Below are 16,936 nucleotides of genomic sequence, written 5' to 3'. Positions count from 1 at the left end.
TGGACATTGTGGCTCGTCACATTTGCCCTACCTGTGTCTTGGGTCACTGTCACTTGAAGTGTTTCGGCGTTTTTTTTGTTTGTTTTTTTTGCAACACGAAAAAGCACCACTGATATTAATATGTTTATGTCTTTTGAGCATGCAGCATGTTTAGGATGTTCATCAATGGTTAATCAAGGTAATGGTATAGTTTATTGTGGACGTCAGTGTATATAGAGGCTGTAATCCAATGCTTTCTCTGTTCGAGATGATTAATGTTTCCCTGCCTTTCACATACCTTATCTCTAACATGCGCATTCTAATTGTTTTGGTTATCGACTGCAGGTTCTTTGCTATTTTAAATATTTAAATTAGGATCATATCTAAATGTGTTTGTTCTTAGGGTAACTAATAAAAAAGGAATATCAGTGTAGGTAGAACACACCTGGAATTTTATGGGGGATACTATTTACAATCTTCACCGTCAGTTGTTGATCTAAAGTGTAAAGGCTGTCGGGTTTAAAGAATCGATATGTGCAAGTTAAGGTTCCAGTTATGGAGGTTGGTCGAAAACAGCCTGATAGGATGCAGGTGATCTTAGCTATGGATCTGCATTTCCTCCAGGTACGACAACATCTCATATCCCGCTCATAGCTTCCTGCTAAATTGGTTTTGCCATGTAAATATGTTTTTTTCTGTTGTGTATAGACGTACACATGTACATGTGTGTAAATGTTTAAATAGTGGAGTTATTTTTGCAAACTGAAACCCCTTTGGTTCCAAGCAACCTATGTTAGAGGAAGGAGGCTACTTTTTGAATCCTGTGGTCAGGCTCGTTGACTAAGTTGATTATTAACCTCGAAGGTGTGGATTGTCAAATCTTATGTCGATCACTGAACTATCCGTTCCAGACTTCTAAGTTGTGTTTGTTTGTTGTTTAATTGCACAATTAGTAATATTCCAGCTATATGACGGTGGTCTGTAAAAAAGCCAGCCTGCCCAGACAATCCAGTGATTGATACCATGAGCATCGATCTACGCAATTGTGATACTATGACACGCATCAACCTCGACAGGGAGCCTGACCACACGATCCCGTTAGTCGCCTCTTACTACAAGCATTGTCGCCTTTTGCTGAAGACCTATTTTAACCCTAATCTTCACGGGTCCGATAACAAGTAGGCGGCTGTCTTGTTGCCGGAATGTTGCTGAGTGCGGCGTTAAACTTATCGTACAAAAAAATATATGAGATATTGAATGAAACAAGACAAGCGACTCTGCACTTCACTTCTTTCATTTATTTGTTATTCACTTTTTTATATCGCACTTTTCTTTTAACTTTAATGGATACATTAGAAGGTAAATATACGTTTAGAAGATTACACCGTCTCCGTGGTCTGGTGGATATAGCGTCTGCTCGGAGACCGTAAGGGCGGTAGTTCGATCTATAAAAGGTGGAATATGCAGTTACCCTGCCTGGCGCTCAGCATTAAGGGGATAAATCACGGACTGTTCTGTTCAACCACATTTCACCTCACCGCACCTTTTTCTAAGTTTATATTTCATATTTTTTTCGGACGCATGCACATATTGCATATAATATGACCCATAATTACATCATATAGCAGATAAAAGGTAAAAAAAATGCAATTAATATAAAGTTGATTGGTCAACATTGTAAGTGATCATTTATCAGGAATATTAAGTTTTAAATCAGGACTGATAACATGTAAAGTTATTTTCAAGCATGAAATGCAATGTTACTTGACAGTTGTGAAGAAATCAATAATTGAACGTTGTTATATTCTGTTTTTAAAACGTTGAAATAATTATATATCCTTCAAGCAGTCATAGACAGAATTAAGACTGAAATAATAGAATCATAAAAAAAATAAGTCGTATTAGAACAGAAGTATCTAATGCTGGGGTTGGGAATGGCAGCTGGGTGAGTGTATTTCTACTGGAGGGATTGGGTGTATTCTTTGCCAAGTATGACGTTTAATCCAATGAGGCGGTTTGTACTCGTGTATCTTCGCTGAGGAGGATACCAGGGTTGAATTTATTGCTTGCCACCCCCTACCCTCGAGTGCAATATGGATTTCTTATATTATTATAGACATGTTGTATACCATCACTACATTTATAATCACTTGTGTTTTGTTCTGTACATTTTTTTTCTTCTAATGCACATGCATGATATAACATTGTGTTCACGTCAGCTTACGGGTTAACAATTATTGTGAACATGCTAGATGGTTTTATTCCTGCAACATAATATCAATTGAAAAACGAATTCTCGTTTCTACTATGCTTCATAAATTCGGATGCTATTTCCCCGATCAACCCAGGTATTCTTTAGACGTTGAATGTTGTGTGGAACTGAATTATGTTTTGTTTTTTTAGGATATGATGCACTTTGTTAAAAACATGTGGACAACGAGATAATCAAATGCACTGAACTGAATTGATCATTTCTTAAACACATAATGTTGTATTGTGAATCGAAGCAAACTTCCTCATCAAAATAACTGTATCAAAATGCATTACTATATTGTTTCTTCAAATGTTTAGCATAAAAATGTGTTGATATCAATAAATTGTGGATGATTTTGCAAATGCCATATTTACTTTTTTGTATCAGATAATTATAAATTGATATTCTTTGGTTTTATGTCTCACTCCCTCTTTTGAGTTAACGTGGATATAATGTTCTCACTTATGACATGTTCGGGTGTATGAGTATCGTTGAAGTACGTAAATGGCATGGGAAAGAGTTCAAGTAATTTTAAAACCGTGCTTGGTGAACTTCCTCGTTCACCCTATAGTAGCTCACACATAGAGATAACGAAACATTTATTATACACGCAGGATAAAGGACACATCAATATGAATAAATTTTCGCCACACCTTTGCGTTGATTCTATGACAATTGTTTAATAAATAGAGCTGACTTTCCTCGTAAGCAAGTGCTGTTGTTACTAATATCACGGATGAATAGTGTTATCTGAACGTTATCGTAGTACTCTACTGAATAGGTCAACATTGACGATGTACTTCCTGTTAAATATACGGTTCATGTTGATCTGACGTTATCAATGTTCAGTTCTAGCGCTACTTGTGCATGCATGAGTAGGACGGCAACTGTTAAAGTTACAGTTTTGAAAATATTCTACTTTGTGCCTTCAGATTAGAGTTAAGCATACATGTATAAGTTGTTTCTATCCGTTAGGTCAATTGGTCAGTTCAGACTAATACAACTACGAACTTTATTTCATTTGTAACAAAATAAATTGGTTTTGTGTTTGGAATTGAGGAAGTATGTAGCAGCCCATTGAGAAGTGTGTTTGTGTGTGTTTACCTACTTTAGGGACTTTACATTGTGACTTGTCCACACGATCACTGGATTCAAAACACACCTGATTAATAGTTAGACCAGATGAATATTTTTTGTTGTATTAATCTATTGCACTCATGTGCCAAAAGTGCCAAGATACTATGGTTTCCCAATAAAGATTAATTCATTGAGGATTCAGGGATAAAATATAGTTTACAAACAAACTATGCTGGTTGTAAGAGGCGACTAAAATACATCGGGTGACTCCGTGTCTTGGTTTTCTTGGCTTAGTACGGACATTACCCTCCTTTGACGAAACAGCCTGTAATATAAAATCGATTTCATACAAAGACAAACTATTTGCTGTTTTGTTTCTTTCATGAATTGTGAGCTTATTGATACAAACATTCGTCGACACGTGTTGAAGATATATTGCATGTGTCACGCAATAATAACCACACCTGTCATATGAATGATTAATTTTCAGTTGACAAAATACTTCCCCGAGTATCATTGTGAAATGGATACACCTAACAATGCAATGTCATACAACAACTACGTAACATTGTAAATATCACAGGAAGCTTACTGTACATTCAATGATTACATGTACGACCCTGATAGTGATATTACATCATTGTAGCAGCGTTGCAAGAACCTATAGCAACAATACAAAGGAAATATATTGCAAGGGTATTATACTAGCTCATTTTATCACAACAAAATAAGTGGACAAACCACACTGTTTACTGTATGTGAACAAACAAGTTACGCTCATCTTCATATATATTCATGAAAAATCCCTCAATCCCTGAACACCACCAGTTATTGAAACAACACCTGCTTCGTGTCACTCTCACCCGAAACCTCACCATGGAAACCACGCATATAAACCACTTGAAAAGATCAGGGAGTTCAGGGCAGTTACGGGTGTGACGCATGTTTCAGGGAAGGTCGATCCCTGAGTTTGAGAGCATGGTTTGGGTGCTGTTTAGATGACATGAACAAAACATCTCTTTATGACCTTACACGAGCGAACAATGTTTTTTTTATGCAGAGGGGAGTAGGATAACATGATGTGACAAAGTCACAAAATGCTTCCAATGTGAACCTACACAGACGACGTTATCTTATCGTCAGTAAAGGAGATACGGGTGGCTCAGTGAACTAAGGCGTATAGGTATAATGTCGCATAAGACAGCCCGATTACACTCTTGCAACATCTGCCTACTTTTAATATCTTCTTCCCCTAAGCTTAGCACTAATTTAACAATAGTTTGGTCACTTTTATTTCCATTTGTACTGAGGCCCGATTTGCCAAGCATTCACAATAATATTACACTTATCTAAAGTAAGCACGATGGGAAGAATGGTGACTTTGCATTAAGGCCCCTTTTAGTTGTAGGTGTTCGCATGAAGGGGAACCGAGGGGCACTATCAACTTTCTTCTCGTTTTAATTACTTTTCTTTATTGAAGGGTTATGATTGAGGGACGTTGTATAAACTTGACCACGCTCACTGCTGGGTTAGCAGCGGCTCCAAAACCTGAAGTGTGATGGACTACGCCGACGGTGCATTACGTTTTGTGAATATTGATTTTAAATGATATGTTATAATTATCAAATTTATAAAAAGTATTATGCATACAATTTATTTTTTGCAGATTGTAGTATGTCTTTATTGTAACATTTTGCAAGGGGAATGCATATGTAAACTGCAAACTCCTAGGGGCTATACGAACATCCAGGTCCACGTACAGATGGTGATGCAAGTGTTCTCCTCCTTTGTTTTAGTTCTAAATGGAAAGATGAAGGGTTGTTCGCGTGATTAATACCAACTACCATACATTGAACGTACTCATAGCGCAGCTTATCTTTATCGGGCAGTCGCAAATCCCCCTGCCTTAGTGTATTATACAGTTCAGTTGCAATACAAAGACCCCGTTCCTGCATACGCGGCGAGTGCACTGCTCTCAAATACTGCAGGCGTATTGAACGCCCTCACGGTTTAAATTCATGAAGAGGAATCCATGATCTAAACCCCTTTTATAAACGCGTGGTAGCTGTTGTCAAACTAAAGCAGTGACTTTATTAGAAATACAATGATTAAGGCTCACAAATCAATTAGGTCTGAATTACATAAACTCTCAGTATAAATATTTCACCAGCTGTTATCGACCTAACTGCAGCGTGAAGCCGTCTTTTAAGTGGATGAAAAGATGGATGGTGGCTTTCCGGAATCAAAATCAATAAATATGCTGTACTGTATGCATCTGATCAATGAAATAAAAGTGATGAAAACATTTCCTTAATAATATAAACAATATTTGCTGCGATTTTTTTCCTGCATACTCTAGATTAACGCAACCCATATAAATAATTATTATATGTACATGCAGGCAGAATTACAAAGATATTATTTTACAAGCATGTGTGCCATATTGAATTTTTGAAACGAGTGTCAGAATGCTATTCGTAAATTCCTGCTTCTCTATGCGTCTGTGAAAGCGCAGAACGTGAGGTTTACGTGAGGCCATGGTAACAAGATGCTGGCGATACTGAAGTAATCCTCTCTGGCAAGTACAGACGGAAATTAAAAACATGGCAACAAGTAAATATCTGCAGATCTCAGAAACAGTACAAACACCAAGTAAAACTCTCAAATGTGAATTCATAAGGCTGGAGCGAAGATAGAGGATTCAACATTGCTATTCACACACACACACACACACACACACACACACACACACACACACACACACACACACACACACACACCTGTACTCGCTGTACATTAACCATATTAACCGTATTTGATTTAACCACTAATCATTGGAATAATTTTTCATTTCTCTGGAGTTTTACAGGAACAATATGTTATATGTTTAATGTCGTGATTGTATTAAGTATTAATGTGATGTTCAAGTATATAATTGACCATACCTGTAATTTCATGTAAGGGCATGATTATTCCTTGTTCAATTGTCTGTATGGTATATTGTTTGTGTAATATATTGTCAACAAGTCTGTAGTACGCTTAGTCGTGTTATAGATTAGTTTCCAGTAACGCCCACAGAGAGAAAGTTAGCATTCCCTTCACCAAGGTGTAATCAACTGATAGATGTCATCTGTCAACATGGGTCTGTCACTCTGAGTGGACAGCAGTGGCACATACTGCCTGAAGGAAGAGACATGTAACGTGATTGCGGTGAAATGTCATCCTTAGACTTTAGTCCAAAATTCAACCAGTGATGAATAATGTATAAACAAATGTATAATGTATGCGGCTATTTCCGTCATTGTACTAAATAAACTGACCTTTAGTTTTCCTGTTTCGAGCATCACTCGTATAACACATCCATGTACATATTAAATTATTTACGGACGCAAAACAAATCGTTTTCTTTGAAATAAACACATATGCATATATGGTGATTTGTCATGTTGTGTTATTTTAACCCAAACTAGAAGTACATTTTTCACCCCATGGGGATTCTGGGTTAGTTTTGGTCCACAGCAGACGAGACTCAGTGGATCGGATGGCCAGGCGCGGTGACTTGGTTGATACCCTGAGGCGTGGATCGTTGTTCATAATGTCACTCATTGGTTTGTCTTGAATCGAGTATTGGCATTCTGATGTCATATGGCTGTCATACTGATCACCGTGAATAGTAGAATAGGTCTTCAGCGACCCATGCTTGCTGTAAAAGGCGACTGTTATCGGGATCGGGTTGTCAGGCTGGCTGATTTGATTGAAGCATGTCGTCAATCTCAAATGCGTTGATCGATGCTTATGACATCAATCACTGGATTGTCTGGTCCTGACTCGATTTATCTACAGACCACCGCCATGTAACTGGAATAGTGCGACGTAAAACAACAAACCAACGCAAATCATATTGTTCAGGGCGACCTTGGATGACAAAAAAAACAACTCACAAATATTACCATATTAAACAAACATATTGTTATATAAAATGTATGGTGTCTCCTTGGGTTCTTTACTGTGTTGAATGTATAACATTTACATCTCTAAATGCATCGGGTGACAGGTCGCGAACAAATTGTGTGATAGATTAGAAATTACATCAGTATAATTTTATTCCCAACATCACACAAAATTTATTTCATATTTCCCTGTATCTGTATTCCTGTCACGTGATGTTTCTATGTCCTGAATCACGCACGATCATAGGATCGGATCTATTTCAAGCTGGCCACTTGTTTCATACATGAACAACAAACACATTGTCTAGGTAAATGTCAACGCTAACTATATTACTCCCCGAGAAAGTATTTGAAATGCTAATGTCATGGCGATCATATAATTTCTGAGTCACAATCCAAACAAAAGCATTTAAAAGTAGGTAACTCAAGGATGAAATCCACGCTGTTTTAAAAGAGGCAATAAAACATCTTTGACGTGAAGGTCGAAGAACTTTCACAGTACACAATAAACTGAAACCATGTTATTCAGTTAACACACATTCTGAAAACGACCAAATGAAATGTAATATTTCCAAATACGTAGAAATGGGTATGACGTGACACAATACAGTACCACAGACGAGCTATTTCACGTTAAAACATACACTCAAATGACGTCATGATGCCCGGCATGCATTACAGGTTTCATGAACAGCACAATAGTAACCTCAGCTGCTGCCTATTAAGTCAATTGTTAGTTGTGTATGCTTTATTCATCGTGCCTACAATTAAGTGACAAAGACATCCGGTTTAAAACCAATAACCACACCTGGTTTCACGAGCGCGAGACACGCCTTGGAAACTGTTTATAGAATTGTATTGCATAAAGACGAATTGTATCAGAAATCCCGCGAGATTTTCTCCATTAGATATGCACGAGTTACCTCCCATAATAAACAAGGAGGAAGGTACTGTTCAATGAAAACAATTACTTTTGCAGTACCACTAACGTGATGCTTGTTCAAGACAACAACTGTCTGTATACTGCATACTATCAACGGTCTTGGATTGGACGTTTTTTTTCAAAACTTGGTATGTATTTCATGACCCCTCACATTGTCAAGAGTATATATGTCAGAGGTATGGTGCTGCAAGCCAAACGTCACAGTCTAGGCACCTCATGGAATCATAAGCACTGCCAAAGGACGCAACGCTACAGCAGATTGTGGAAGCTGACAGCATTTACATCCCCATCCCCCACCACACCCACACACACTCTCACCTCAGCAACACAAAGAGAAAAATATGGTTAATTAAATACATGAAGTGAATTAGAGTAACCGCAAATGTAAAATAGAATGATATGATGTTTTGTTAAAAAAAATAAAAACTAGGGACAAAACTTTTCCTGATGATGCATTTACCTGAAAATCTATGACAGATGGACGACAGGCGTATTAGAAACGATTTTGGCCAATTGGTTTATAAACTAGTGTCCAAAAGAAACGATACCACCTGTTTGGAACGACATTAAAGGAAAACTCAACAATGCAGAAGTTTAGGATTGGTGTTTGCTTTTGAGAAATCCTTTCACAACATCTGTACAAAAATTTCATTTCAATAAAATCTGTACAACCAATATGAGAAGCCTTTAAAGATGGGTGGGGTCGAAAAATGAACATTTCGTTAGAGCACTGATCACAGAAACAACGGGAAATGTCACACCACACGTCTCAAAGTCAAGTCAGTAGCGGGTATGTCCACCGTGAGCATCAATACATGCCAAAATACGCCTACGGACTGATGACGTCAAACGTCTGATGACGTTGGGAGTGATGCGTTGCCATTCCTCGAGGAGACATCGTTCCAAGTCCTGGACGTTGACTGGAGGCATACGGCGACGTCGGATTTGCCGATCGAGGTGGTCCCATAAGTGCTCGATGGGATTCATGTCCGGTGAACATGCGGGCCATGGCAAAACCTGTACGTTGGCGTTGGCAAGGAAGTTCTGTGTCAATCTTGCTGTGTGTGGCCTTGCATTGTCATGTTGGAAAAGGAGTCCACGAGGCTGTTGCTGAATAAAGGGCACCACAACAGGCCGTAGGATGTCATCAACATAACGCTGTGCATTCAGGTTTCCACGAAATACGACAAGCATCGTTTTGACGTCACCACATATGCCACCCCAAACCATTAACCCTCCACCTCCAAACGGCTCGACCTGTTGGATACAGTTAGGCGCCAAACGTTCACCAAATCGTCGGTATACAAGCTGCCGTCCATCGTTTCTGAAGATGAGGAATCTGCTCTCATCAGAGAACATAACACGTGCCCAGTCCCGCCGTTGCCAACGTCGAACTCGCCTGGCCCAGATCAGTCTGTTGTTCCGGTGTCGAGGCGTCAGGAGCGGTCCGCGGTAGGGATGACGTGGCCGGATACCATACTGCCGTAGTCTCCTGTAGACGGTCTGTCGACTGATCCTGTGTCCCAGTGCTGTAGCCGCCGTGGACGTCGCTATTACGGTGCGGTTCCTCAGGTGTATTACCCGGATGTCACGATCTTCACGGGGCGTGGTTACTCGTGGTCTTCCACTCCTGGGCCTGTCTGACGTCTGACCTGTCTGACGTAACCGCTGCATCAACCTGGTGATAGTGATGCGTGCGCAGCCCAACCTTCTGGCGACGTCGACGTGTGACGCTCCTTGTTGGACCACTCCAACAGCTCTCTCTCTCTTGATGGCTGTCAAACGTGGCATATCTTGTGTTCTTTTTGTTGCTGTGATATCAACGTGTCTGATCAGCCGTTTTATTCAGTTTTTATGCACGTGCAGAACATGCTAGAGAGGGAAATGTCACTTTCACGAAATTTACGTTTTTTTTCCCGGAAGTGATCACGTGTTCCCGGTATTTTTTATCGACTATGCTGTGTTTGGGATGTGAAATACGAATTGGCATGTTTTCATACTAGACAATTCACTTAGTAAAAAACAATTTTGAAAATAAGTTGCTATCGTTTCTTTTGGACACTAGTTTACATATAACGTTAGGAGTTATCAATCAAAACTTGCTCCCACAAGAGATAGCGCTTTGGTGAGATCAAGCGATATCCACATTGTATAAATCGCTGCACCATAATTGCATCACAATGCTTTGAAGACCATTGTGACGTCATTTATACCATGACGTCACAATCAAATGATATAATTATGACTCTGCTACTGAATCTGTCAGCAGTACTCTAAATATTGATCGACTTGTATAGATATATTCGATATCAAAAGACACTTCTCGATATGTACAATATGAGACAAAAGATAAGAAAAAATAAGTCCATATACCAAATGTTCAGAAACCAAGTAGCACTCACTCACTGTCACACATTAACGAATTATATTCTTTCCTTGCAAAGTGGCCCGAATCTTTCTGTAAATGTAATCCTTAGTTGTGTAGGTGTGTGTGTATAACAACGGGATGAAGATGTAGAGGAAATGCCCTTGAACCCATCACGATGACATGAGCATGCTTCATGATTGTGTACTGTACTAATCCTTGATGGTATAAAAGATCGAGAAATGAAACACTTGTATTGTTTTCAGGAATGTTACCGACCTCAGTTGCCATGCATGTATGTGACAATAACTTCATACCGGAACATCGTTATATTGCACCACATCTATGAATAACTCTGTGTGATAAAATTGTGACATGAGATAATCTGTTCGAGTCCCAGCCACCCTCTGATTTTCCTTCTTGGTTTGTCAGACCCATACCCATGATCTTAGGTGCTCAAGTTTTGACTCAAAGCATACCCTTTTGAAAGTGTACCAAACCTAAGGCACCGGGAACAATTGGGAGCGTTACATCTCGAAAGCTAGGTTGCCATGTTTTTCCTGAAATCTTCTCATTCACAAAAGGGACAGAAAATTCAATAATTTAAACGGTTAAATTGGATTTGTCAACAAGGACAAGATCAGGTGGGTTGACCTGACTACGTTTGTGGTTGTAAACGGGCCTACTCCAAAGAATGTTGTATTTATCTTTTTTTCCATGACGGCCTCTACATATTCCGGGTCGTACCATGGGTGGACCTCTGTGTAAAAACCACAAGCATGATGAAGAGGGCACTAAAATAATTGAGCTACACATCCATATCGCCTAAGATACTGTGTTTGTGCCAAAACTGGGCAACCACTGACAATGCGTTGGACAGTCTCATTGAATTCACTGCATAATCTACATTTCATGTTTACATTTTGATGCAAAATCACACATTGAGTGTTTAGAGTGGGAAGTGACTGGTCCCGAACAGCAAACAGAAATCCTTCTGTTTCAGGCCGGCGGACGTCATCTACAGTGCACATAAACCCGATACAGTGGTCGTTGAGATAGCCCCTCCTTGAAACACTGATTCTGGGCTAATTTGATGTGGCACTCATTTCTGTACAGTATCGCTATACTGTAGCATTAGGTATACCAGTACTTCAGTAGTTTCCCAATACCATTGCAATAGCTGCCATATATGAACCACTGATACTGTAATATCCCATTACTATTACATGATTTGTACCAGCATCACAGTCACAGTGCCTTTGCATTATGTAAAGCAATATGACAAACATCAAACATGACGACATTCTTGACAAACGAACGGAAATGTCCGTAAAAGCCGGGGTACAATAGATCTTCAGCAACCCATGCTTGCCGGAAAAGACGACTATGCTTGTCGGAAGAGGCGACTAACGGGATTGGGTGGCTCCCTGATTTGGTTGGAGCATCTCATCGATCCCTATTGCGTTGATCGATGCTCATGATATCAATCAACGGATTGTCTTGTCCAGACTAGATAATTTACAGACCGCAGTCTTATAGCTGGAATATTGCTGAGTGTGGTGATAAACAACAAACCAAACCTAAATGTCCCTGTGTGCCTGTTGTATGCTTCCTGTTCTGTTATCGTCCTCGGCACCTGTGCTTGTCACAACAATTCATTTCTATTGAGTGATTGTCTGCTTGTCATTTACATTCGACAGGTAATATAGTCGGTGGGACACACCCATCTGTCGCGCTGTCTATGATTAGAGTAATGAATAATTTTGACACCTAGATCGTCAGTGACAATGGTCTATTCCCTCGATATGTTGAGCTAGTTGTCCGCTAATACTGTAAAGGAAACCCGTGCACAGTTGCTGACGACGTCTGATAATCTCCTACATGAATATGAATTTTGTGACAACATTATCCGCTTACAGTTGGTATATCAGCATTGGATTTAGTAACACACCTTTATCAAAAGATATGAGTGTATGACATGCAGATTATAAATGCAATGTGCCGCCAGTTATTATGGTTAATACGCGGATAACAGCACCTGTCGCTACTTTCCTCGTGGTGTGGTTTAAACAAGGAAAGTAATTTAAACATTTATTGTGAACAATTCATTGTGTATGCAGTCAAAAGGCTCAAACATTTGAAGGAAACATTTGTACATTTCTGACGAAGGCTGACGAACCCTAAACATACATTTCTTGGTTTGTGGCTTAACGAACATATGGACTTTAAGTTCACAATTAATGATCTCGCTAAATCAGCAAGTCGAGCTTACTGAATATTTTGATGCTGGTGGTCTTACTTATGCAATTAAAACTAAAATGTATATGTTGGTTCGTCTTATTATGATATATGGTGCTTCCATCTGGGGGCTATATGAACATAAAAAGTTAAACACATTGCAAAACAAAGCATGTAATTTTTTCGTTGGCCTTAGACGTAATGCGTCAAATGTTGCCACCAGGGGAGACATGGGTTTGAAATCATTTGTCACTAACAACGCATAGAAGTATTTCGTGTATTATTCCGCCTTATCAGTATAGAAAATACAAGATTCATACTTGTCATTCATACTTCGTTAAGTAAAATAGGGCGCTCATTTGATAAGGAAGGTTGCAAGCTCGCTAGAAACTTAAATGTTGTCGACATGATCCATGAAACATGTCTGATGATTTACGTTATGATGTAATGAACGCTGTGTGTGAATGTATGCCAGATTTCTTAAACTTATCTTCAGTCGAGAAATGTATTACATTACGCAGCTGTGAACACGGGTGTTGTACTCTTTGTAAGTTAATGGTATGTGTTAATGGTATGTGTGTGTGGTGTGTGCGTTTTTGGTGTAAGGTTTAAAATATGTATGGTATGTGTGTGTATTTACAGTATGTGTGTGGTGTGTGTGCTTGTGTGTGTTTGTGGTGTAAGGTTTAACATATGTATTGTGTGTGTACGTGTATGTGTGTGTGTGTGTGTGTGTGTGTGTGTGGGTGGGTGGGGGGGTGGGGGGTATGGTGTGTGTGTGTGGTGTCTGTGCTTGTGTGTGTTTGTGGTGTAAGGTTTAACATATGTATTGTGTGTGTACGTGTATGTGTGTGTGTGTGTGTGTATGTGTGTGTGTGGGTGTGGGGGGGTGGGGGGGGGGTATGGTGTGTGTGTGTGGTGTCTGTGCTTGTGTGTGTTTGTGGTGTAAGGTTTAACGTATGTATGGTATGTGTGTGTGTGTCGGGAGTGTGGGGGTGTGTGTGTGTGTGTGTGTGTGTGTGGGGGGGGGGGTTATGGTATGTATGGTGTGTTTTTTTTGGAGGGTGCCTTGGTAAGGGTATACTTGTGAATGGAGTGTATGTGATGCTGACAGTATGCATGTTCCTGTGTATGTGTCTTCGTGTTTATGTATGAATACGTGCGTGAGTTATTTGGCGTGTGTGTGTGTTCGTGTGTGTGTGCGTCTGCATATGCATGTGTGATGTGTGTACAACGAATTTCATAACATAACATAAATTCAAACATTGTCTTGGTATATGTCCTAATGTATCGTATCATGACGTTATACATGTGATTTTATATCTCGTGTCTCGCCGGCCTGGTCGGATGTTAAATTTTATTGTTTGTGTACGCGTTTTATTATGAATTGTATATAACATGTGACACTATAATAAACATCATTCTCTCTCTCTCTCTCTCTCTCTCTCTCTCTCTCTCTCTCTCTCTCTCTCTCTCTCTCTCTCTCTCTCTCTCTCTCTCTCTCTCTCTCTCTCTCTCACATAATCCTGATAATACAATAAATAATATAGGTGCTAATCCTGTTGACATGGGCTCCGTGATAAGAAATCTATTCTTTTCGTCGAAATTATAGTAGTAATAAGTATTGAGGTAACAATAGATCATTACATCCTATGAACTATATATAACATTCTGACAGCTAATTATGACACTACTGCACATACGTGTATCAGATTTACCTGCAGGGAACTCATGAAATATATCTAAATCCTAGACCTGACGCCGCTGTATTTTGTATCGTTATGCAGCTAGGATACTAAAAGATAAATAACAATATCTATAACACGTAACATCACATGACATAAATCAATTCACTAATTCTAGTTACTGTATGTTGATAGTGATGAGGTCTGCGTCGGAGCATGGGCATGTGTGAACAGGCATTCTGAAGTGACCTAGGTGGCAGAGAGGGATTTAAGAGTTGCGTCCCTTGAAACACTAATCTGTCACTTCACTGCAGATAATTACGACATTAAAATAATACAGAGGCGGTTTTATTGTGTTCGTTTTTTTTAGTTTCGATACTAACAAGGCCGTCCATGTTTGCCTTATTGACCATCTTGTACTTTGTTTGGTGTGCAATCGATCCCATAAGATTACAAAAACGCAGATTCTAGTTTAGCAATACAAACATGCTTTAGGTGATGTGATGTGACATTATAGATTCAAGGATGTCACTTGAGCGTGTAAAGAATGTCTTTTATCTTGTTTTGTTCAGCAAATCCTTTCTACAGTCCAGTTTAAATATGCAAAAACAACAGGATTATTTCTTCGAGTAGATCATGCGACCTTGTGTTATTATATTATTATAGCTAAAATGGATGGAATTATCATTAAACCACCCACATGTTTTCAAAAATGAGCGGGCCACTGTATCTTGATAATGCCCTCATATTGCTTGACGACGGGCCATTATCACGCCCGTTGTCAGGTGACGTCATAGGATAGGGATAGGTGACGTCACGTTCAATAGTGACGTCATCTGGTTTGTTCTATGACGTTTCCATATTCGTAAAACTGGGTCAGTGACATTCGCCTTAATTGCATTAAATGTTTCAAAACCGTTATTGTTGTTTCTTTTTATTTGATAACAAATTCCATCCATTTTAACTATAATAACGGTAACGCTATTTTGCAGGGCATTATAAAATGTTCAACCTGTTGGCTGGAGGATAGTCTGCATCGTAAGCTGATATGGAATAGCCGTTTGGGTACAACCAGTCTACAGTTAGATCTCTGCCGCCTGATGGTTCGGTGACTTGGCAATACAACGCTAGACCTGTGTCCCTTTCCCGCCTTATAACGGTCTGTTGTGGAAGTATGACAACCCCTGAAACAATAGGAAGAATGTGTAGACCAAACACGATGGATTCCAGACCAACTAAAATGAGTGTGTGAATTGGTAGATTGGAAAAATGCCTCTGTGACCAAACATTAGTAATCTTGTAGTTCTTAAATAGTGCTTATTAATCATATATGTACCATAGTGCATAATATAAGCGTAACGCTATGTTTCAGGGCATTATCATTTGCAGAAGCCCCGAAGTCTTCCATTAACTGAAGTTGAAACGACCGAGGGCTTTTGCAAATGATAATGCCCTAAAAAGAGCGTTGCCGTTATCATAGCTAAAATGGATTGAATTTGTTTTCAAATATAAAGAAACAACAATGTCGGTTTTGAAACATTTACTGCAATCAACAGGAATGCCACTTACCCACCTTACCTAGAATAACATGAATACACATTAAATTCAAATCTGTTTTACAATGGTCCGAACCTTGCCTATTAACTTCCATCAACTATCATCTATCCATATTAGTCACAAAAAAGTAATACCGAATTCCATTCTAATGATTCAATGATTATGCCACATATTTTTTATATAGCCAGAATCGTACATTGGATTCTGCTTCAGAAGATATTTCGTTTGATTATGGAAAGTATTACGTATTGGCCCACAATTCTCTTTATATTGCTGTCACCAGATCCTGGATGAACCCTGTTTCTCCAAGGGCTGCAATATTCATTCTTGATGTTTGGAAACTGGATGTGGAAAAGGTGTCTGTGTGCAAAGTAAGTGTCCCGGGCAGAGATTTGTTCGGTGTACATCTCCTCTAATTCTATCAATTTCCTCATCTCACCGAGGGGCGGTCGGGTAGCCTAGTGGTTAAAGCGTTCGCTCGTCACGCCGAAGACCCGGGTTCGATTCCCGACATGGGTACAATGTGTGAAGCTCATTTCTGGTGTCCCCCGCCGTGATGTTGCTGGAATATTGCTAAAAGCGGCGTAAAACCATACTCACTCACTCATCTCACCGAGCTGCAGTGGCAAATCTAAACCATGAACGTCAATCTAGCACACTATGTGAGATACGTCTTTGTGTGGTTCATTTTATTATCCATATATATTACTATATTTACAAAATGTTTAAAACAAGTCGTGTATGACTTAAAGTTGTATTCGCGTGTAAAGTGAGTATCTCTAGTACCGGGGGAGGGATAGTGTGAACAATTTCAGGTATTTATAATAGGGCTACGACTTGTTATGGAGAGGTGATTCAGCAAAACTTTTGATATTTCTCGACATTATA

Source organism: Haliotis rufescens, unplaced genomic scaffold (assembly GCF_023055435.1).
Source record: "Haliotis rufescens isolate VD_foot unplaced genomic scaffold, xgHalRufe1.0.p SCAF_63, whole genome shotgun sequence".
NCBI classification, from domain to species: domain Eukaryota; kingdom Metazoa; phylum Mollusca; class Gastropoda; order Lepetellida; family Haliotidae; genus Haliotis; species Haliotis rufescens.
This window is presented reverse-complemented; position numbering follows the sequence as displayed.